This window comes from Callithrix jacchus, chromosome 18 (genome assembly GCF_049354715.1).
Source record: "Callithrix jacchus isolate 240 chromosome 18, calJac240_pri, whole genome shotgun sequence".
Classification (NCBI taxonomy): Eukaryota; Metazoa; Chordata; class Mammalia; order Primates; family Cebidae; genus Callithrix; species Callithrix jacchus.
The window spans coordinates 7,062,833-7,088,092 of record NC_133519.1 but is presented as its reverse complement, the minus strand read 5'-3'; the positions used below and the strand labels follow the sequence as shown (position 1 = coordinate 7,088,092).

Below are 25,260 nucleotides of genomic sequence, written 5' to 3'. Positions count from 1 at the left end.
TATACTTTAAATTCTGGGGTACATGTGCAGATCTGAAGGTTTGTTACATAGGTGTACATGTGCCATGGTGGTGGTTTGCTGCATCCATTGCCCCATTATCTACATGAAGTATTTCTCCTAAAGCTTTCCATCCCCAATCACCCCACACCCTGCTATTCCTCCGCTAGTCCCCCAGCCCCCAGGCCCCAGTGTGTGATGTTCCCTTCTCTGGGTCCGTGTGTTCTCATTGTTAAACACCTACTTATATGTGAGAACTTATAGGTGTTTGGTTTCGTATTCTGGTATCAGTTAGGTAAGAATGATGATTTCCAGTTTCATCCATATCCCTGCAAAGGAAAGGAACTCATCGTTTTTTATAGCTGTGTAGTATTTTATGGTGTATATGTGCCACATTTTCTTTATCCAGTCTATCATTGATGGGCATTTGGGTTGGTTCCAAGTCTTTACTATTGTGAACAGTGCTGCAATAAACATATGTGTGCATTTGTCTTTATCATAAAATGATTTATAATCGTTTGGGTATATACTCAGTAATGGGATTGCCGGGTCAAATGATATTTCTATTTCTAGATCTTTGAGGAATCGCCACTCTCTATTCCACAATGGTTGAGTTAATTTACACTCCCACCAACAGTGTAAAAGTGTTCCTATTTCTCCACATCCTCTGCAGCGTCTGTTGTCTCCTTTTTTTTTTTTTATGATTGCTATACTAACTGGCGTGAGATGGTATTTCAATGTGGTTTTGATTTACATTTCTATAATGACCAGTGATGATGAGTTTTTTTTATATGTTTGTTGGCTGCATAAATGTCTTCTTTAGAAAAGTGTCTGTTCATATCCTTTGGCCACTTTTTGATGGGGTTGTTTTTATCTTGTAAATTTAAGTTTGCCATAGATTCTGGATAGTAGCACTTAGTCAGATATGTACCTTGCAAAAATTTTTTCGCATTCCTTTGGCTGCCAGTTCACTCTATCGATAGTTTCTTTTGCTGTGCAGAAGCTCTTAAGTTTAATTAGATCCCATTTGTCTATTTTGGCTTTTGTTGCCATTGCTTTTTGTGTTTTAGTCATGAAGTCTTTGCTCATGTCTATGTCCTTAATGGTGTTGCGTAGACTTTCTTCTAGGGTTTTGAGGTGTTTAGGCTCATGTTTAAATCTTTAATCCATCTAGAGTTAATTTTTGTATAACATGTAAGGAAGGGGGTCCAGTTTCAGCTTTATCCACATGACTAGCCAGTTTTCCCAGCCAAATTTATTCAATAGGGAATCCTTTCCCCATTGCTGATTTTTGTCAGGTTTGTCAAAGATCAGATGATTGTAGTTGTGTGGTGTTCTTCCTGAGGCCTCTGTTCTGTTCCATTGGTCTGTATCTCTGTTTTGGTACCAGTACCATGCTGTTTTGATTACAGTAGCCTTGTAATATAGTTTGAAGTCAGGTAGGGTGACACCTCCAGCTTGTTTTTTGTTGTTGTTGTTGTTGTTGTTTTTTGCTTAGGAATGCCTTGGCTATGCAGACTCTTTTTTGGTTCCATATGAAGTTTAAGGTGTTTTTTTCCAACTCAGTGAAGAAAGTCATTGGTAGCTCGATGGGGATAGCATAGAATTTATAAATTATTTTGAGCAGTATGGCCATTTTCATGACACCGATTCTACCTAACAATGAGCATGGAATGTTTTACCATCTGTTTGTGTCCTCTCTTATTTCCTTCAGCAGTGATTCATAGTTCTGGTCCTTCACTTCCCTTGGACATTGTATTCTTAGGTATTTTATTGTCTTTGTAGAAATTGCGAATGGGAGTTCACTCATGATTTGACTTTCTGTTTGTCTCTTATTGTATAGGAATGCTTGCAGTTTTTGCACATTGATTTTTTATCATGAGACTTTGGTGAAGTTCCTTATCAGCCTAAGGAGATTTTGGGCTGAGACAATGGGCTTTTCTAAATATACAAACATATCACCTGCAAACAGGACTATTTGAATATCCTTTCTGTTTGAATATCCTTTATTTCTTTTTCTTACCTGATGGCCCTAGCCAGAACTTCCAATAGCATGTTGAATAGGAGTGATGAGAGGGCATCCTTGTTTTGTGCCAATTATCAAACAATGCTTCCAGTTTTTGCTCATTCAGTATGAAATTGACTGTGGGTTTGTCATAAATAGCTCTTATTATTTTGAGATGTGATCCATCGATGCCTAGTTTATTGAGAGATTTTAGCATAAAGGGCTGTTGCATTTTGTCAAAGGCCTTTTCTGCATCTATTGAGATACTCATGTGGTTTTTGTCTTTGATTCTGTTTATGTAATGGATTACATTTATAGATTTGTGGATGTTGAGCCACCATTGCATCCCTGGGATGAAGCCAACTTGATCGTGATGGATAAGCTTTTTGATATGCTGTTGGATTTGGTTTGCCAGTATTTTATTGAAGATTTTTGTATCAATATTCATCATGGACATTGGCCTGAAATTTTCTTTTTTAGTTGTGTCTCTGCCAGGTTTTGGTATCAGGATGATGTTGTTTTCATAAAATGAGTTAGGGAGGATTCCCTCTTTTTGTATTGTTTGAAATAGTTTCAGAAGGAATGGTACCAGCTCCTCTTTGTACCTCTGGTAGATTTCGGCTGTGAACCCATCTGGTCCTGGGCTTTTTTTGGTTGGTAGGCTATTAACTACTGCCTCAACTTCAGACATTATTGGTCTATTCAGGAATTCAACTTCTTCCTGGCTTAGTCTTGGGAGGGTGTAAGTGTAAATTCAGGAATTTATCTATATCTTCCAGATTTACTGGTTTATGTGCATAGAGGTGTTTGTAGTAATCTCTGATGGTAGTTTGTATTTCTCTGGGGTTGGTGGTAATATCCCATTTATCATTTTTTATTGCATCTATTTGAATCTTCTCTCCTTTCCTTTTTATTAGTCTGCCTAGCGGTCTTTCTATTATGTTGATCTTTTCAAAACCAGCTCCTGAATTTATTGATTTTTTAAAGGGTTCTTTGTGTCTCTATCACCTTCAGTTCTGCTCTGATCTTAGTGATTTCTTGTCTTCTGCTAGCTTTTGAATTTGTTTGATCTTGCTCCTCCAGTTCTTTTAATTGTGATATTAGGGTGTTGATTTTAGATCTTTCCTGGCTTATCATATGGGCATTTAATGCTATACATTTCCCTCTAGACACTGCTTTAGATGTGTCCCAGAGATTCTGGTATGTTGTTAGACTGTACATTTAATAGCCTTTAAGATGAATGGAAAGGTTTTGCTCTTTTATATGTCATTTTAATATAGAAACCCAAAATTGATTTACAATGTTAGTTTCATTGTCCTAAAGATTCTACATTGATATTTACCATGCATCTCTATGTATAATGTAAGACCTGAGAATTAATGGACTTGAGATGAGATGGGTAGAGGAATAAATTGATATTTAATCATGCATATGCAATGGAAAACATAATTACATTCCAGTCAGATGTTTTCATTAATACTCTCATAACTCAACTCCAGGTGACATTTGTGAAGTTCAAGGGGTTAGCTTCAAAGCACTTGTTATTGGGAAGAGGTGGAATGTCTATCCAATAATACATTATTTCAGTACTCTACTAGTTACTTTAAATGCAAATTTTCATTCTTTTTTATAACAATCCTGAGAAACAGAAGATTTACTTCATATTTTATATATGAGGAACCAAGATTTAAAGAATTAATTTCCCAAGGACAGATAATAAGGAAGTATTAAAATCTTATTTTAAATCTGAGTATTCTCATATTAAAATACATTATCTGAATTCCACCTAAAAACAAAGGAACTTAAACATTTTTAGTTATAACCTTACATGAAAAATACAAAAGCTATTAACAGTCATAGAAAAGAAGGTAAGGTAATTCTATAAAATGCATATATAAATCATGTGATCTTCCTAACTGTAGCAGATAAATGCAGTTTACTAGTGTTTAATGTGTTCTAAATACACTTATTAAAATATAAACTATTTTCAGATTTTGAATGGTAACTTTTATTATAGAAACCTTTTGAATATAATAGCAAACATTACTTTTAAATTCATAGCTAAGCTCACAATAAAGAGGTTGAAAAGAGATACAAGAAAATCGAAGAGCAACAATTGAGTTTAACACACAGAGACACAAGTGTCTAGACTTTGGCTCCGTGAAGTCAGAGCTGTTGCTGAGATCCTCACAATAGTCTGAAATCCTTGATGGGATATACAGTTATGAAACAAACAACTATAAAATAAGTCTAGTCTATGAAAAGGAAAGAACACAGAAAAATTGTGATTGCCATGCCTGGACAACAGATGTTGGGGGGAAAAAGAAATAAAAGTAAAGTAATAAGAAATCAATGGAATTTATTACTGTGATTACTTTAAAGGCATATCTAAATTTTAATTGGAATTCAAATTTAAAACTAAACTAACATTTTAGGAAAAGGACTGGTTCTAAGTTGTAGTTATCTAAGACAATAAGCTGACAAAAGAAGCTCACTGACTCCAAGAAGGTAGAAATGTGGTATAGGCCAGTGTATTGAAGGTGTCACCCATAAGAAAGTCCACGTGAAGAGAAACTTACAATTAAAACTTATAAAAATGTAATGAAAAATTACTCAAGCCAAAGTTAGCTGAATATTATAAATACATAAATTTAAATTTATTAGTGACATAAAATTTATCAAACATAAGAAAATATCTGAAGAGTATAAAAAATTGCCATACATATATGAAAACAAAAAAGAACTTTTAATAATATAACAGAATTTAAATTATCCATGAATAGTGAAGAGGCATTTCTAGATGAAGAATATTTTATAATGATGAAATGTTCAATTGACTAGCATGAAATTCTAATTATAAATTTGTATATACAACTTCAAAAGCATAAATCAAAATTGCAAAGTACATGCAAATCTATAGTCTTGGTGGGAAATATTAAACTCCACTCTCAGTAATAAAAGAAAATTCACAGGATTTTCAAAAACGGATAATTTACAACAATGTATAAAAACTTGTTTTGGTCTCTAGGTCCAAAAAATCCTTTGGTATTATAAAATAAAAACTGGATTATTTTTAGAGTCACCCACAATGTTTACTAAAATTGACAATATGTGACCTATAAAGAAACATTTTATAAAAAATTTTCCAAGACTGATATCCCTCAAATAAAACATATCACCAGTCATGGTCGGAACAAATTTTCTCTGTTTCAAAAAGGAGGAGGTGGAGGAAGAGGCAGCAAGAAAAATAAATAAAATAGTTTTAGATTTTTTGACATTGGAGACTACGCATCACAATACTGTGATTATCTCTGAGGAAAGGAAAAAATACGTAAATATTAAGACACCAATAACTATTTGGCTTTTACTTTTAAAAATTTGTGTTGTAGAACAAAATACATCAACATACAACACATAGAAATCCCAGGCACTCTATGACAGTCTGGTTTGGACAAGGGAATACGTGTTGCCTTTCAGGGAAGCCGATTCGGCTGGAAGTAGAGGGCAGAGTTTGGGAAGCAGAAACAGAATCCAGAAATTTTCAACAAGCACCATTTTGTCATTGCTGAATACAGATACACATATACCATGACATTTCCTGTGGTGGAGCAAACAAGGCCAGGGAGCTGTGAGCTGAACTGTTTCCAGTGTTCCAGAGGAAGAGAATATATATGAGTTCCGACTAGTCAGATCTCAAAATCCTCATTAATCATTCAGGGCATTCGACAGAGTCATCAGAACCACAGATGGACAGTAATAAGTTAAAGTTCTATGTTGTGATTCCAAGAGCAACCACTAGAAATAATATTAAGCAAAAATGGAGATAGCATAGATTCATTAGAAAACATTCAATCTAATTGAAGATAATAATGCTAAGTTAATGAAGTCACTTTAAAAAACTCAAAATACATCAGGAAAAAAGGAAAAGAAACAAAAAAGTACAAATAAAAAACACATAGCTATCTGAATTACTCATTTTTGTATATGGAAAAGTTTCACAAAAGAGCAGTTCTGAGCCTTTCATTACAATAACACTTTCAACTGGCTTTTCAAATACATTCATAACTCATGTGAATAGTGTCAGGTACAGCTCTATTGAGTCCACAGATATTAACAAGATACTCTGTGTTTGTGAAGCATACTGACAGGTTTTGGGAATATAATGATGATGATACCTCCCATCAGTGATCTTGCATTTCAGCTTTCGTGTGTGGCACTTATCTTGGAAATTCCAGACACGAAAATAGTGGTCAAGTGTAGAGCAGCATCCAATAAATATCCTGCCTAAGGTGTAAAATAAAACTCATATAGTTATGGAGAGTTACAGAATACCTAAGAGGAATCCACATTACTGAATGTCATTGTTAAGGATACACACAGCTTCCTTCTCCCTGTCTCCAGACGTCGTGGTCATTGGGTCCTGTGTCGCGCCGGGCCCTCAGGAGGCTGAGAGGGGAACAGCGCGGCCACGAGCCCCTGGGGCCAGCGCCCTGCAGTTTGACCTCCCTGATGACGATGACGCGGAAGAAGGGCCCAAGTGGGAGCTGGGTGGCCGGCACCTCGGGGAGGCAGGGAAGGAGGGCGTCCGAGTCAACAACCGGTTCCAGCTGATAAACATTGAAGATCTTGAGGGTGACCCTGTGGTGAATGGGGAGAGGTCTGGCTCTTCGCTCACAGACACTGCGGCACCGGGGAACAAAGGAAGGGCTCCCTGTGAAAACACAGACACCAAGGCGGAGGAGGCTGGCCAGGACAGTGCCCCCGGAGCGGTCTAATGCAAGTGGCAAACTCCGGAAGAAGAAAAAGAAACAGAAAACTAAGAAAAGCAGCACGGGAGAAGCACTGGAAAACGGACTAGAAGATACTGATCGCACCCTAGAGAGAACTGAGGACAGCGGTGGTTTGAACCGTCCTGGCCCAACTCCCCTGAGCTCCAGGAAGCGCGTTCTCTAAGTGGAGCACAGACATTTGAATCCAGACACAGAACTGAAAAGGTATTTTGGTGCTCGGGCAGTCCTGGGGGAACAAAGGCCACGGCAGAGACAGCGCGTATACCCCAAGTGACATGGCTGACGACCCCTAAGAGCACCTGGCCCCGGTACAGCAAACCAGGTCTGTCCATGCGGCTGCTGGAATCGAAAAAACGCCTGCCCTTGTTTGAGCACAGTGAGGCGTACCAGCAGGCGCAGCACAAGTTCCTGGTGGCCGTGGAGTCCATGGAGCCCAACAACATCGTGGTTCTGCTCCAGATAAGCCCATATCACGTGGACTCACTCCTGCAGCTCAGCGATGCCTGCCACTTTCAAGAGGATCAGGAGATGGCTCGAGACCTCATAGAGAGAGCGCTGTACAGTATGGAGTGTGCGTTCCACCCCTTGTTCAGCCTCACCAGCGGGGCTTGCCGGCTGGATTACCGCAGACCCGAGAACAGGAGCTTCTACCCGGCCCTCTACAAGCAGATGAGCTTCCTGGAGAAGCGAGGCTGCCCACGCACCGCCCTGGAGTACTGCAAGCTCATCCTGAGTCTCGAGCCGGATGAGGACCCCCTCTGCATGCTGCTGCTCATTGACCACCTGGCCTTGCGGCCCGGAACTACGAATACCTTATCCGCCTCTTCAGGAGTGAGAGGCTCATCGGAACCTGTCGCAGCTCCCAAATTTTGCCTTCTCTGTTCCACTGGCATATTTCCTGCTGAGCCAACAGACAGACCTCCCTGGGCACGAGCAGAGCTCTGCCAGGGAGAAGGCCTCGCTCTTGATACAGCAGGCGCTCACCATGTTTCCTGGAGTCCTCCTGCCCCTGCTCGAGTACTGCAGCGTGCGGCCCGATGCCACCGTGTCCACTCATCGCTTCTTTGGACCCAATGCTGAGATAAGCCAGCCCCCTGCCCTGAGCCAGCTGGTGAGCCTGTATCTCGGGAGGTCACACTTTCTCTGGAAAGAGCCCGCCACCATGAGCTGGCTGGAGGAGAACATCTCCGGCAGTGGACGCCGGAGACCCTGCAGAAGCCTGTGAGCACAGGCAGAAGCTGCTCTACCAGCGCGCACCCAGGAGTATCCACCGCCATGTGATTCTCTCTGAGGTCAAGGAAGCCGTTGCTGCCCTGCCCCCGAACGTGACCACTCAGTCTGTGATGGGTTTGAGCCTCTGCCTCCTGTGGACACCATCTACTCCTATGTCAGGCCCGAGAGACTAAGTCCCATCAGCCGTGGAAACACGACTGCGCTATTCTTCCGGTCACTGTTGCCAAATTATACGTGGAGATGCCTTTAGTCCACCCACATGGGGATGTGGTGTTTGGAGCTCCAGCAGCCGTCCTGTGCTTGGGAGTCAAAGAAGAGCTGGTGTTCCAGGGACAGTGAGTGCAGCAGAGGTTGAGCCCAGACCTGCTGTCCGGAGAGGTGGCTGGGTCACTGATGCCTTGGCACTGCTGTTGTGGTTATGTCGTGAGCTGCCGCTGAGCCTGATTCTAATGACCGTGAGATCTGAAGGCTGCTCTTAAGGCTTGGCCTCTGCCATGCTTGTGGGTGATGGTGAATCCTGCTTCCTCCCCGGCCCTGCTGAGCCCAGCGAGAGCCTGAGGCACATGTGGCTTCCCCGGTGCCCATCGAAGCATTGCTCCCCAGCTGGGCCCTTTTCCACTGAGCCAGACCCCCCCAGAGTCTTCAACGCAGGCACCTCCCACACCCCCAACTCCGGTTCAAAGGAAACTGATGGCCCTTGAGCCAAGGGCTGAGACGGGCTGTGGCCCGCTGTCCTTGGGAGCTGTACTGAAGCCCACCATGTTGGGATCCGGAGGCAGACTCGTTGTGGCCCAAGAGCTCGGGACTGTTGGTCCAATGGTGACCCCCACCTCCCTGTGGGTGGCTGCAGCTGGACAGGCCACCTTGGGCTACAGAGCTGGGTTCCCTGCAGCCCTTGGGTGCACACTGAGTGCATGCATGCATATGTGTGTGCATATTTGTGTGTGCGCACGCGTGTGTGTGTGGGTATGTGTGGGTGTTGCAGACCTTGGGTGCCAGACACGGAACAAACCCAGGAAGGCATATGTCTTCATTGTCCTCATGGGGCGCTAGTCCAGAAACGTCCTTGTGAGAAATGTCTCGTGGGACCGTGCCTCTGCCAGTGGGAAGGCGCTGTCCACCACGACCCTGGTGAGCAGGCACGCCGGCCCCACATGTCTTCCTGCCGCTCAACACGCAACGTCTCCAGGAGCACTAGGAGATCCAAGCAGATAGGATTAGCTGTAGGATTATCTGATTCCATCTAATCACAGATGATCCTGAGGCTAATTTGTCTCCCCCATGACCATAACGAGTGAGAACGTTGGTTTTTTCCAGCTCATCTGTACCTCATCTCCTTCCCACAGTGCCTGGACAGGCACATCCAGCGAGAACCACAGTGGGACTCCTGTGGCAGGGTCATCACTTCTGATGCCCTCCAGCTGTGTCCTGGCAGGAAACGGGCTGCCCGATTCTCACACCCTTTGAAGCCCCAGGCTGGGTGGCTGGTGGGAGGCTTGGGTTAACCGCCATCTGTCTCAAAGGCCTCATTATGGAGATGCGAACGTGAACATCCCTGAAATGTGAGGATGCGGTGGGCTGGGATAGGGCTGCTCACCGGCTCATGGCCAGAGGGGAGCGGGGTTTGGGTCTGTGAGGTGTTGTGGATGTCCAGGGACTTGTATGCAGGGACATGGCCCCTCACACCATGGGGCCGTCTGCCATCCCCAGCCAGGCTCAGCCTCCACATCTGGGACCCTTCTCTTCCCTGTGTTCAGCTTTGGAAGCACAGCATGAGGCGGCAAAGGTCATGGGAGGCAAAAGGCTGGACTGAGGTGAGGCCATGTGGGTGCAGCCAGACCGCAGGTCTGTGGAGGTGTGGGCAGGGCATGCTCTCCAAATGAGCTGTGTGTTCTGCCAGACCCAGGTCTGCCAGTCTGAAGATGGTTTGACCAAGTCTCCCAAAGCAGAAGCCCCGCCCATGTCCCTCCTGCGTGCCATCCAGCAGGTGCACGCACCTGTGTCCATCAGGTGGTATGAGAATCTGCCAGCAGGACTGTAATTGATAGGGAGTCTGAGGCCACCCCGGTGCGACGTGGTGTGTTCACCCAATGGACACCACGGTCTGAGGCAGAGGATTGCAGCCACCAGCATGGGCAAATCTTAGCCAGAGAGAGTGAGCCAGGTGGGAACTCATGTCTGTGTGTCTGGTGCTGCTTATGTATCTGGTTCGGGTGGGGGCATCCCTCCCCCTGCGTGTTCGTCATTGGTGCACGTTTATGTGTGTTGTACTCAATTAAAACATTTTAGGTCCCCCCTCAAAAAAAGGATGCACACCAAAAGAGCCTCATCAAGTATTTTTCACCTCAGTGTATTTTCCATTAGCTCCCTGTTGCAAAAATATCATACCAATGATTTGCCTTCAGAGTAAAATATTAAAGTGGAAACATTCTCACAATCCATTCTTGTTCTAAATTACTGCTGACGTTTACATGCTTGGCATACATAATCGCCCTAGTCTCTTTCTAGACCTCCTAAGTGTCCTGCTGGACTAAACTGAATTTAAAAGACGGTGACTTCAAACACTGCTGTGATTCTTAACGGGTTTGCATTGACGCCATTATTGCCTGATACACACTATATTTGATACCCTATTTATTTCATTAAATATAGTTGAGAATTTTTTTTACAACACCGTAGAACTACACTTTAAAAATTTCTCTAATTAGGAATAACAATAAATATATTGATATGTGTTATTTAAATTTTCTTTCTTATGTAGTTCCATAGTAGCATTTATATAACCATTTATGATGACTTTTTATTAGCGTGATAGTGGAAGAATTCTAAATTAAATTGCTAGTTTCTATTTTTGTGTGTATTTAGTATTTTGACTAGTATATAGCTTTGCTGGCTTTAGGAGCTTCTTCTGTTTCCAAATGCTTTTAATGTGACCAATTTTTAAAAATATATGTAATGTGGTTGTTACTTTCAATAATTTTCTTAAGATACAAATCATAGACTTCTAAATGTTAGAAGGAAAGAAGATGTATAGTCTTATTTATAAGCTAAAATTTAGTTAAGAGTGGTTTAAATCAAAATATATTAATCTTACCATAACTAGAAACATTTATTTGTAGTAGGGAAGAAATGGTGTCTGTTATTTGTCTGGTGTGTGAGCCGAAGAAGAAATTAAAGATAACATTTTGCAGAAGAAAGGGAGTGGGAAGCATTTCACCTTTATTTGGTACAAATTTCAGTGTGGTTCCCCTGCTTATCACATCTACTTCTGGACTTCCACCCATTTTTTAAATACTTAGTGGTTATTTTAACTGAAAGGATAACAGTATTTTCAAATCCTTTATAAATGATTGTATGTACTTTTTTTGGTATGTATAGCCATTTTTTCCTTTTTTCTTTATATTTTTATTTTATGGATTTGGGGGGTACATGTGCAGGTTTGTGACACCAATATACCGCATAGTGGTGGGGTTTGGGCTTCTAGTGGATCCATCACCCAAATATGAATATTATGCCCAACAGGCAATTTTTCAACCCTCAGCCCCAACTCACTCTCCACCCTTTTGGAGTCCCCAGTGTCTTTTATTGCCCTTTGAAACTGTTCATATGTATCCATTGTTTACCTCCTACTTTTAAGTGAGAACATGTATTTGATTTTCTGTTTCTGAGTTCTTTTACTTAGGATAATGGCTTCTAGCTTCATCCATTTTTCTGCCAAAGATGTGCTCTCATTTTATTTTATGGCTAAATAGAATTCCATGGTGTGTACATACCATATTTCCTTTATCCGTCAGCTGTTGATGTACACGTAGGTTGATTTCACGGGTTTGCTATTATGATAAACGTACAAGTGCAGGTGTCTTTTTTATGTAATAATATATTTTCCACTGGGTAGGTGCCCAATAGTGGGTTTAGTGGTTCAGATGGTCATTCTATTGTTATCTCTGAGAAATCTCCATACTGTTTTCCATTGAAGTAGTACTAATTTATATTCCTTTTTCTCCCCATCCTAGGCAACATCTGTTATTTTCCAACTTGACTTTGGTGTGAGATGATATTCATTGTGATTTTAATTTGCATTCCTCTGATTAGTAGTGATGTTAAACATCTTCTCATGTTTGTTTGCTACTTGTATATTTTCTTTTGAGAAGTACCTGATCATATCCTTTGCCCACTCTTAAAAGGGCTGTCATTTTCTTGTTGAGTTGTTTGAGTTCCTTGTAGGTTCTAAATGTTAGTCATCTGTTATAATAAATGTGTATTTTGCAGATATCTTCTCTCATGTGGTAGGTTGTTGAGTTACTCAGCTGATTATGTCTTTTGCTGTGCAGAAACTTTTCAGTTTAACGAAGTCCCACTTGTTTATTGTTGCTCTATTGCGTTTGCTTTTATGGTCTTAGTCATTAATTCTTTGCCTCGGCCAATGTCCTGAAGAGGTTTTCCTAGGTTACTTCTAGGAATTTTTTGTAGTTTGAGGTCATATGTATTAATTTTTAATGCGTCTGGAGTTAATATTTTTACATGATAACAGACAGGGACCCAGTTTTATTCTTCTGCATATGTCTATCCAATTTTCCCAGCACCATTTGTTGAATAGGAAGTATTGTCTCTATTGCATATTTTTGTTGATTTGTCGAAGACCAGTGTATAGATGTATGTGTCTTTATTTCCTGGTTCTCTATTCTCTCCATTTTGTTCCATTCATTTATTTGTCTATTTTTCTGCTTGTGTCATGCTGTTTTGGTTACTATAGCCCTGTAGTATAATTAAGATTAGGTAATGTGATGCTTCCAGCTTATTCTTTGTGCATGGGATTGCTTTGGCTATTCATGCTCTTTTTCTAGGTGTCATTTGACTTTTAAGATTGCTTTTTATAATTCTGTAAAAAATGATGTTGGTAACTTCATAGGAATTGCATTGAACCTTAGATTTATTTAGATGGTATGGTAATTTAAATAATATTAATTCTTCCAATCCATGAGCGTGAGAGATTTCGCCATTTGTTTGCGCCATCTCTGATGTCTTTCAGCAGCACTTTGTAGTTCTCCTTGTGGAGATCTTTTACCTCCTTAGTTTTTTTGTGTGGCTATTGTAAATGGAATTGAGTTCTTGATTCGATTCTCAGCTTCAACATTATTGTTATAGAGAAATGCTACTGTTATTTGTAGTTGATCTTGTATCACTAAGATCACTTATTAAGCATAGGAGCCTTTTGGATGAGTCTTTAGGGTTTTCTAGGTACAAAATCACATCATCAGTGAACAGAGATAATTGACTTCCTCTTTTTCTGTCTGAATGCCTTTTATTTCTTTCTCTTGCCTGATTACTCCAGTAGGATGTTTTTAATAGGAATGGTGACCGTGGGCATCTCTGTCTTGTTCCACTTCTTAGGGGAAATGCTTTCAACTTTCTCCATTAAGAAAGAAGTTAGCTATGGGTTTGTGGTGTATGGCTCTTATTTTTTTGAAGTATGTTTTTTTGATGCATAGATGGTTGCGGGTTTTTTTTATCATGAATGGACATTGAACTTTATCAAATGCTTTGAATCATCTATGAGATAATCTTATGGTTTTTCTTCATAATTCTTTTTATGTGGTGAATGACATTTATTAATTTGTGTATGTTGAACCATCCGTACGACCCTGGAATAAAACCTACTTGATCACGGTGTACTTATTATCTCTTTGATGTGCTGCTGGATTTGGTTTGGTAGCCTTTTAATCTATGTTCATCAGTAATAGCCTAAAGTTTTCTTTTTTGCTTGGTGCTTCACTGATTTTCATACCAGGGTGACCTCCTTGTTTTTAGAATGAGTTAGAGAGTCATCCCTCCTCATTTTGTTTTTTGTTTGTTTGTTTTGTTTACTTTTAATTAAACAGAAAGAGTGGTATAAGCTCTTTGTTTGTATCTCTGGGGTAAATGTGGCTATGAATCCATCTTGTCCTGGGCTTCTTTCTTTCTTTTTTTTTTTTTTTTTTTGAGGCGGAGTTTCACTCTTGTTACCCAGGCTGGAGTGCAATGGCGCGATCTCAGCTCACCGCAATCTCCGCCTCCTGGGTTCAGGCAATTCTCCTGCCTCGGCCTCCCAAGTATCTGGGATTACAGACATGTGCCACCATGCCCAGCTAATTTTTTGTATTTTCAGTAGAGACGGGGGTTTCACCATGTTGACCAGGATGGTCTCGATCTCTTGACCTCGTGATCCACCTGCCTCGGCCTCCCAAAGTGCTGGGATTACAGGCGTGAGCCACTGTGCCCGGCCGTCCTGGGCTTCTTTCATTGGGAGATTTTTGATTCCTGTTTATATTTCATTACTCATTATTGGTCTGTTAAGGGATATTTCTTCCTGGCTCAATCTTGAAAGGCTGTATTTTCCAGAAATGCCACCTATTTTTGTATGGTTCATATGTCTGATGATTTTGTATTTGTTTTACATTTGCATTTTTGATAATTAGAGAAATCAAAAGAAGAATATTTTGTGATACATAGAAATTATGTAAAAGTAATGTCAGTATTCATAAAGTGTTTTATTGTAACACAGCCATACTCATTTATCTAAATATCATCTATGGCTACAATGTGTGTGATAACGTCAGAGTTGAGTGTCTGTCATAGAAAAGATGTGGCCTGCAAAGTTTGAAATGTATACACTTCCACATTTACGTAAAAAGTGTGTCAGCTCCTAGATTTCTGTGTAAAGAGGACTTTGCTGTCTGTACATTCTATTTGCTTTGCAAGAACAATCAAATTGGATCAAGCTAAAGTTGGAGTGCATTTTAAGGATACAGGAATGATTCATTAAATAGAAGGAAAAGAATGGGGCTGTACTCAGAAACATACCAGGATCTCAGTTTAAGTGGCCATTTTAAAACTCTAGTTTGTAACTTCTGGCTCATCAGCTCCATTTCATTTCCTCTATTTGGAAAAGAGACTTCTGTTTCTTTAGGTGACAATGGTTTTTACTTTGTTGTAAGTATACAAAGTATACTTGTTTGTAAGTGTACAAAATATATACTTACACATACTCCTCACCTCACTTCCTGTAATTAAACTTCTAAACTTATGTATTACTGGTCAAGCTACCCAAACATATATTGTTTCTTGGTCTCAATTCACAATTCCTGGGAAGATTACTCATGAGCTAAAATTTAGCCAGGGTTCCTCCTATAAGTCAGGTAACAATACTGAGGGAAGGTGATTATATTATAAACACATGGCTGACGGTAACTGTCCCCACATCCACATCATTATGCAAATGGAAGGTGGAATTCCTCAGATTATCATTATGTGGTAGATAAGGTAATAAATTAACAATAAAAGTAATACTGGACACAGTCATTTTTCCAAAGCATGATTGATCTAAACAGAAACACACAATGTTAATAAAACTACAAGTAACTACAATCGCACAAAAAATCCATGGCAGCAATAGTAATAGTTTGTAATATTTATTAGTCTCTCACATTACATTGCACAAATATTTCTAAATATTTCTTTTGCATTATTTCATGTTACAGTAGACAAAGGATAAGTAATATGGGACCACCATTTATACATAAGAATTATCTGACTTAGATAAGTCAAGGAACTTGACTAAGGCTGCACAACTGTAAATGTGTCATGTCTGAAAACTAATGCTGCCCTCCCCCCGCTAATCTATTCTGCAGGATGGAAGAACTTAAAAGAAGTACAATTTATCAAGTATATATGTTTTTATATATATTTGTGAATTTAATAATTTTATCTGAGGATAGTAGTTTCTAAAATGTTTACATAATAAATGGAAATGTTAATAATGTACACTTGTTTGAACTAGTAAGTTTTATTAAAACTGATTAGAGGGCTGGGTGCAGTGGCTCACACCTGTAATCCCAGCACTTTGGGAGCCCAAGGCGGGTGGATCACTTGAGGTCAGGAGTCAGAGTCCAGTCTGGCCAACATGGCAAAACCCCATCTCTACTAAAAATACAAAATATTAGCTGAGCGTGGTGTCAGGCACCTGTGATCCCAGCTACTCAGAAGGCTGAGGCAGAAGAATTGCTGGAACCTGGGAGGCGGAGGTTGCAGTGAGCCGAGATCAGGCCACTATGCTCCAACCTAGGCAAAAGAGAAAGACTCCATCTGAAAACAAAACAAAACAGAGCTGTTGACAGGACAAATCAAATTCTGCAAAAATGTATCCCTGACTCTGTGAAGGAAAGACTGACACTGTTAGTTTGACTTTTTGTTTCCTCAGTCGAATTTAATTCAAAATGAATGAGAAACTGCAAATTTCTGCAGTAATATTAATGTTAATTTAATAAAAAGGTTGATGCTAATGTAAGTACCAGTCTTAATATTAATCTAATATTAAATTTATATTATAGTTATATTTTATGTTTTACAAATACATTTTGTATTCTATATATATTTATATTAATATAATACTAATATTATATTTGGATATATATAATAGCCAGAAGCTTCCTAAACTGCTTCCCATTTTGCAGCTTAGCAAACTAAACATCCTATATATTTTAAAAGTATAATTTTCCTAACATTTTAAATTAGTCGTGTATTTGAATCACATACCTTTAGCCTTGACTTTTTTTAATGATTCTAAACTATTTTTCACCATTTGAATAAAACTCAGCTCTTCCTCAAATTTACATTTGCCTGAATGATTTATTTCAATTAAAGAACTGCATTCAGTTCTCTCAGTTTCATTCCAATTGGTGTAACAACACACTTGACAAACTTCACCTCAGCAAGAATTTGGAATTTGACTTATTTTGACGGAAAGATATAGGATTTTGGTGAAGGAATCAGCCGCCTTTCTGAATAGTGTAATTCACTATTAAAAAGATGTATAGCAAAAGATATTAATACCTTAATCAAAATGATACTTATTCTTATGTTGTATGTATAACTTTACATATCCCTACAAATATATTTATTGAAGTTTATGCAGTGTGATTCAATATTATTATTTTAAATAACAGATAAGCTTCTCATGCAGCAAGAAAAAAGAACTATTCCTACAGGATACCTAATATATTCAAATTCAGACAGATAAATTTATTTTCATATAACATATGAGCGAAAACTCTATCTGTAACACCTCAGGCTATTCATACAAGTGTTTACTAGACTATGATGTGCCCATGGGTATTATCATCTATAATAATCTATTATCATCTATTATCATCTATAATACCCATGGGCACATCGTGGTCTAGTAAACCTTCCTTACTTCTCCTACTATGTTATCCAAAAGTAGTTCCCAGAAAATACAAAATTGACGAATAAATTCAGCACTGAATATATTGTTTTAATATATGCTTTTTAGAGCAAGATGTTCTTGTAATTTATTTTAGGTCTAATGAGCAAAGGCTGGAGGTATAGCACATGACACAGAGCAATGGTTTCAAAAATTTTTGTCTACAATTCATAGTAAGAAATAGTATCTTACATTATAACCCAAAGTACATACTGTTAGATATGTATACAATAGGTGTACATTCATACATGAACCAAGAAAAAATGAGATGGATTAGATGTGATACATTTTGATTTGAATTGTATTCTATTTTATATCATCATTTTCTATTCTGTTTTAGTTCACTTCATAATGTTGGATGAGGCCCACCCAATAGATTTTGCAAGAAACAGTTTGTAAAACACTACTCTAAAACCATTTATTTAGAGGTGTAAATACTGCAACCTCACTGCCCCTAGTGTGAGTATTAATTTCCGGTTTGTTTATCTTCTGTGAGTTGTGAAAATTTCAAGAAAGGAAACAAGTACATAAACTCACTATTTGTAGAGAAGACTGTCATCCATACAGTGGTCCAGAATATTGCGAGTATGTTATTTGAAAGGCAATTCATTAAATCATTAGAGATATTAGAGACTTGATCCGACTATCCCAAAATGTTGAAAACTCTATGCTCCTGCAAAAAAAGGATGAGTGACATTTTTCAGTAGTAGAATTCTTGGCATAGCTCATCTATAAAGCAGATAAAACTCAGAGAAAACCTATTACTCCCATTCATCTATGAAGAATACAAATTTTACTAAGAAGTGAAATTTCACAGTAAAAAATGAGGGTGAGTGTAGTAAGAAGGATATTGCCGGTGGCGGCTCCATATTAACAGCCTCCTTTTCCTCTGCGGCCGCCGCGTCTCCTCCTCCTCCTTTCACTCCCGCCCGCGCTCTAAGCCATCTCCCCCTTCACCCCGACGCCTACCTCTTCCCCTCACCTTTCCCCCTCCCCTGTTCTACTGCGCCCGGCAGGATGGAGAAAGGGCCCAAGTTACTGGGGAAGAACCGATCGGCCAACGGCAGCGCCAAGAGCCCTGCGGGCGGCGGCGGCACCGGCGCCTGGTCCACCCATGGCGGGCTGCAACTCAGAGCCCGAGAGCAGCTGCAGCAGCGAAGACGAGCACGGTGAGGATGTTGGGATGAGAGTTGGAGCCGAATACCAAGCTCGGATCCCTGAATTTGATCCAGGTGCTACAAAGTACACAGATAAAGACAGTGGAGGGATGTTTGTATGGTCTCCATATCACAGTATCCCGGATGCCAAACTGGATGAATACACTGCAATTGCAAAGGAGAAGCATGGCTACGATGTGGAGCAGGCACTTGGCATGTTGTTCTGGCAGAAACATGACATTGAGAAGTCCCTTGCCGGTCTCCCTAATTTCACTCCCTTTCCTGATGAGTGGACAGTGGAAGATAAAGTCCTATTTGAACAAGCCTTTAGCTTTCATGGAAAGAGCTTTCACAGGATTCAGCAAATGCTTCCAGGTAAGACAGTTGCAAGCCTTGAAAATATTACTATTCCTGGGAAAAAGCTCACTCTCGGACAAGTCTGATGGATCGCCAGGCTCGTAAACCAGCTAATAGACATACTCAGGGTGACCGTGATGATGATGTAGAAGAACCACATCCAACGGATGGGAACGATAGTGATTATGATCCCAAACAAGAGGGTAATACTGAACAACCTGTTCTAACTAGCAAGATTGGACTCGGAAGAAGAGAGTATCAGAGTTTACAACATCGCCATCATTCTCAGCGTTCTAGTGCCGTCCCCCTAAGGGCATGTGTTTAACCCAGGAAGATGTGGTAGCGGTTTCCTGTAGTCCCAATGCAGCCAACACCATTCTGAGGCAACTAGACGTGGAGCTGATCTCTAAAATGTCAGGTTCAGAATGCTAAGCAAGGAAACAGTGCACTTACACAGAAAATGGAAGGTGGAATTGAAGAATTCCCACCTCCTGAGTCAAATCAGAAAATTAATGCTAGAATCAGAGGAGCAGCTTCTAGCAGTGCAAGGTGTCCGCAAATATGGTAAAGATTTTCAAGCAACTGCAGATGTAATTGGCAACAAGACTGTTGGCCAAGTGAAGAAGCTCTTTGTAAACTACGGGCGTCGGTTTAACTTAGAGGAGGTACTGCAGAAGTGGGAAGCAGAACAAGGCACCCAGGCTTCTGATGGTGATGTTTCTACTTTAGGGGAGGAGACAAAAAGTGCTTCTAATGTGTCATCAGGGAAGAGCACTGATGAAGAAGAGGAGGCACAGACCCCACAGGATCCTCGGACAGTGGGTCCATCACCTCCTGCCCCATCATCCACGCCAACACCAACAGCCCCCATTGCCACTCTGAACCAGCCTCCACCGCTTCTTCGTCCAACACTGCCTGCTGCCCCTGGTCTTCACCGGCAGCCTCCTCCACTCCAGCAACAGGCTTGGTTCATCCAGCCCCGGCCACCTTTAAATCGGCCTCCACCACCTCTTATTCGCCCTGCTAATTCTATGGCACCCCGTCTAAACCCAAGACCAGTGTTATCCACGGTTGGTGGTCACAGCCACCTTCCCTTATCGGAATTCAGACATTCACAGTCCTCACTGCACTAAAAATTAAATTGGACAGAGCTGCCGTAACTTTTCACCCCATCATTATACCAATGCTCATCTGACTGATGAACAAGGGGAAAGAATAATCCCTTTTAGATACGAAGGCTGCGAACTAGCTCTGTGGCAGTGGACTAGCATAAGTGGATGTCTAAGAAACTTTTCAGTTCACGAGACAAACGTTACACAACAAAAGCCTCCAGTGAGCCTCCTTTCTAGAGTGTGTGTTCAGCAATGTTGCTCTCATAAAAGGAAAAACAGATTTAAGTATTCTAGATACCAAGTTTTTTTTGTTTGTTTTTACTGTGTTTATTTTATTGAGGTCCTTTTTTTTTCCGAGACAGAGTTTCGCTCTTTAAAAAAATGTTGCTTTTTTTTCCTAAAGGAATTTTAGTATATTCCTTTAAAAGAAAGCAATTTAATCAATTGCAAAGCAATTATATGAAACCACAAGGAATGTACTGAACCTACTAACCCTTTAACATACAGTGTAGGGTCCTAGCGCAGAGTCCTTGTTTAAAGGTCTTGACTCATCATCTGTTAGTAATGAGAGGGTTGGAAGAACAATTTTACGTACAAATGAGGACTTAATTTGTTGAAATATAATCTCTTTACGTTCCTTGAAAATGGAGTTAATTCTGAAAGAAAAATTTTTTTTGGTTTCTAAATGCTATCTGCTTTTAACTAGTAGTTGCCCACATTTGGGGACTTCAGAGAATAATTATATTTTGTTAGTTATGTAGCCATAGTGGTTATGGAAGCACTTATTTACAGTACCCCTTTTGTGTTTGGTTTTTGAACTTAACATTGCCCTCATACTTAATAATGTGGTCTGCATTTAATATGAAAGGTGTTTTCTTGATAAATCTCTATTGTACTATTTGGATAAATTTGTGTATTCCTTGCAGCCAACCTGTATCTGTGGAATGGGTTTGGGGTTAAATCATCAACATATTTCATAAAATAAATTTAAGAATTTGTTCTGTGTTATCTAAAGATGTATCAGTATATTGTCACAATTGTGCTGTTTACTAAAAATGCCAAGACCCTTTTTCATAGAAAAAAAGACATCAAGTCTTAACCCATAATCATTAAGCACTTACAAAGAATATTTTACAAGTGATAATATTTCAACAATGTGTAATTAATATTTTTGATACAATGATTTCATATTGGAATCATTATTTGTGCAAAGACAGATCACTTAGATTGCAGTACGAGTGGACATAGGCTAAATGTTTGCACATTCACATTCTTATCACATGTAGAATACCTCACAACATAGTCAACAACTAAGGCCCTAATTTATGTTTTGAAAGATCATGTGTTCCGAAAGTATTTTCTGTCATTGGCTCTACAGCCTTAAAGTGCTATAGATTTAAATTCGTTGATTAGTTTAATTTTTGATTTTAACCATTTATTTCCATAAATACCCTGTGCACTGGAATTATCTGAAACTTTTCCAGCAGGGTCCTTTTCTTTCTCATTGGATTATCTTAACTAGTTCTTGGCCCTGGATTATAACCAGATAAAGTTTAGCTGATTTAAAATTCTTAATATTCAAGAATTTATACTTATTTTTTCTTTAAAAGCCACAGGGGAGAGTTATATATCTTAAAATATCTAAAGCATTTTTTAAGCAGTTAGATTGTCTTGCGTCTGTGCATACTATACCTTTACAGAGTTTATTGTCTTGTCTCTTGTCAGTAGACATTCAGTCCACAGTATGTGGGATGTGTCAGTCAAGTTGGTCAGCACCAGCAACTGTCCAGCTGTTCAGTCTATTGTGATTCATTAAAAAACCTGTTCTATCCCAGACATGAGCCAAGGTGCTGTTATCTGAGGGATGTATTTACATACATTAGAGCACACAGTAGAAAACCTTAGCTTACTTAGTAATATGATGCATGGATATAGTGAGATGTCTTTATTGTATGCTTTGCATATTTTGTAAATATTTAGCACGTCATTATTTTTCTTTGTTGTTTAAGCAGTGTTTGGCCTGGAAGAGTGATATGCTTGCTGCTTAATCAAAGGATTAAAAATTTAAAGATGTCTACGTCTTCTATTTTTATATAATTTAATGTTGTATGAGTAATTTAGTACCTCTTCACTGTGAAATTTGAAATAATGATTTTTATAAAAGCAAAACTAGGACTCTTTTAATGGCAATTTTCATTAATTTTAGGGTTATCATTTTTGAAAAATATACACCAGAGTGTCTTTTTAAAATTGCATAACTAAAGATAAATCACACTGTGGATACAGCTTATAAAACTAATGAAAAAAAAAAAAGGATATTGCTTATTTATTAGACCTGTCACTTACATTTCCACTCACACTATGACATCGTTTTAAGTCTCCGTGAAGTATCAGGATGAAAGACTTTTGAAGTCATATCAAAGAAAAATAAATTCTTTGACACAAAAGACAAGCACCTGAATTTAATGTCTTCTCAGCCTTCACTTTCAGCACTCATTCATTATTTACCAGTAAAAACTAGTACGATTAACAATAATTGTAGTAGTAGCAGTTTCAGGAAAAGTATTTTAATTACTAAACCATTCATGATTCAGTTATTGAATGCAAAAATGGTCTATTTAACAAATGAAATAGATAATTTTAATGTTAAACCTTTAAAATCATTCAATAAAATGTATATATTAAATTGAAAGCATTTCTATGTCAATACATACTTAAGATATATAAAATTTCAATGTCTGGACATATTAAATTTGAATAAAATTGTATGTTATTTAGAAAAAATCATATATAAATTATGCCTTATTTTTAAATAACTATTTGAATTTTATTTGTTGCGAAGAAAAACATGCATCCCATAGTTTATACCATTCTAAATTATTACATAAAATGGTAGATTGATATTAATTTTATATCCACTTTCCCCCTCAATTTATTAGCTATGGTAATTATTTGTAATAAATAGGTAATGTAACATTATGATATATTTATTTTAATATTACTGAGAAAAAATTTAGTTTAGGATTCTTGACTATTACTTATTTAAAGAATTTTTCCCCAAAAAATTGCTTATATAGAGTATCATTACTGAGTATTATTTTCTGTTTGCTCTGTTAATTTCTCTCAAAGAGGTATTGGTGTTCATCAACTATAATAGTGGTTATATTCCTTTACTGAATTCTAGTGGTTTGTTCCTCATACATATATTCATGCTTTGTTGTTAGATGCATGTATTTTTACAATTGTTATGTCTTGTTGGATAATTGCACTGTTCATCAATATATTATGTAGGTGCTAAAGCAATTGCAATTTTTGGGATTCTGTTTAATATTTGAATTAAATATTCTGAAATTAATATGATTACTTCTGAAATTAATATGGCTATTTCAGCATTTTGAAGTTAATGTATCATGGTATATATTTCACCATTCCTTTATTTTAATTTATCTGAACATTTATATTTAAATCTGATTAATTTTAGACAGCATACATTTGGGTCTCTTCTTTTAATCCACAATTATGATCTGTCTTTTATATTTGGACTATATACATTCAAAGTGATAGTTGATGTAGTTAGATAAATAATTACCATGTGTGTAACTGTTTACTATTGTTTGCCTTTGTTCCTTGTTTCTTGTTTTTTCTCCCAGTTTTTGTTTTCTGTGATTTTAATCGAGCATTTCATATCATTTCATTTTATCTCCTCTTAGCTTACCAATTATACTTTAAAATGATAATGATTGCGCTAGTGTTTACAATACCCATTTTTAAAGTAACTAATTCCTTGTCCAAACAACACTGTACCACTTCACATACAGTATAGGTATCTTAGAATATCCCCAAATTCCTACTTTCTGTCCCTTGTGAAATTGTTATCATTCTCTTCATGTATTCATATATTGGAATCAATCCATGCATCATTTCCATCATTGTTTTTAATAAACAAATATCATTAGGTAAATAAAGGACAAGAAAATTACTTTTAAAATTTTATTCTGTCTTTGATGAGCTGCAATCCTGTATGTAGATTCATTTATGACCACTCTTATTTGTCCTCAGCTAAATAAAATTTGTTAACATTCATTGTGTGGCAGGTCTGTTAGTGATAAAGTTTCTTATTTTGAGTGTCTGAGTAATTATTTCTACTGCATTTTCAAAGAATAATTTTGTAGGTTATAGAATTCTAGGGGCTTTATTTGAAATATTAAATATTTTCTATGTGTTTTTCTAATTTTTGACAAGAAATGTCCTGTAATTATATATATATATATTTTTTTTATAGTAAAGTATCCTCCAATCCCTGGCTTGTTACAAGATTTTCTCTTTGCTTTGGTTTTCTGCAATTTGAATATGGTATGTAGTTAAAGGTTAAGTTGGTCCCCCCTTCCAAATTTATATGTTAGCCTATAAACCCCAGTACCACAGGATGTGACTTTCTGAAGAGAAAAAAATTTTACAGAGCTAATCAAGTTAAAATGAGGTAATTAGGGTGGGTCATAATCCAATATAATTGGTACTCTAATAAGAAGGGGGAATTTAGACAAACACATCGATGAAGAAAGGATAATGTGAAGGCACAGAGAGGAGCGAGCTCTCATAAGCCCAAGAGGGAGGCCTGGAACAGATCCTTCCATCGTGGTGCTCACGAGGAACTACTCTTGCCTGTATTTCAGAGTTCAATTTCAAGACTCTGAGAGAACAAATTTATGTTTTTTAAGCCCCATACTCTGTGATATTTTATGACAGCCCTAGAAAACTAATACATACACCAAGTTTTGATGTTTCAAATTGTTTGTTCATTTCGCTGTTTATCCTGCATGTTTTAGATATAGCTCTCTGTATCCATCATTAATTTTGGAAAGCTTTTAGCCATTATGAGTCAAATATTAAATCTGGTTTCTTTTCTCTTGTCTTTCTGACATTCCAGTTACACATTTTGGAACTGCTCAATAGTTTTTGAAGGTTATGTTCTTTCCCTCTCCTATATTTTTTAATTTTGTGAATTTTCTATGTAATTAATTTTGTGAACTTTCTTTTTTTTTGTATTTTTTAAAATTTGAATTTAAGTTCTGGGGTAAGGTGCAGAACTTTCAGGATTGTTACATAGGTATACACATGCCATAGTGCTTTGCTGCCTGCATACCCCCATCATCTACATTAGGTATTCCTCCCCAACTTCCCCACCCCCTGCTATCCCTCCACTTGCCCACTATCACCCAACAGACCCCAGTGTGTGATGCTCCCCTCCCTGTGTCTATGTGTTCTTAATGTTCAACACCCACTTATGAGTGAGAACATACGGTGTTTGGTTTTCTATTCTTGTGTCAGTTTGCTGAGAGTGATGGTTTCC

At 38.5% G+C, this 25,260-nt stretch overlaps 1 long non-coding RNA gene and 2 pseudogenes across 5 annotated transcripts in view; all 3 read left to right on the top strand.

Annotated features, from left to right (window-relative positions):
- Positions 1 to 25,260, top strand: part of LOC144580179 (uncharacterized) — a 57,266-nt gene that overhangs the window by 6,921 nt on the left and 25,085 nt on the right. The gene's annotated exons all lie outside the window — the stretch shown is intronic.
- On the top strand, positions 5,749 to 23,991 carry LOC144580192 (ribosome quality control complex subunit TCF25 pseudogene; annotated as a pseudogene). Its single transcript, XR_013529326.1, has 2 exons — positions 5,749 to 5,755; positions 6,372 to 23,991. The product of XR_013529326.1 is annotated as a ribosome quality control complex subunit TCF25 pseudogene (transcript).
- On the top strand, positions 18,232 to 23,991 carry LOC144580177 (REST corepressor 3 pseudogene; annotated as a pseudogene). Its single transcript, XR_013529290.1, has one exon. The product of XR_013529290.1 is annotated as an REST corepressor 3 pseudogene (transcript).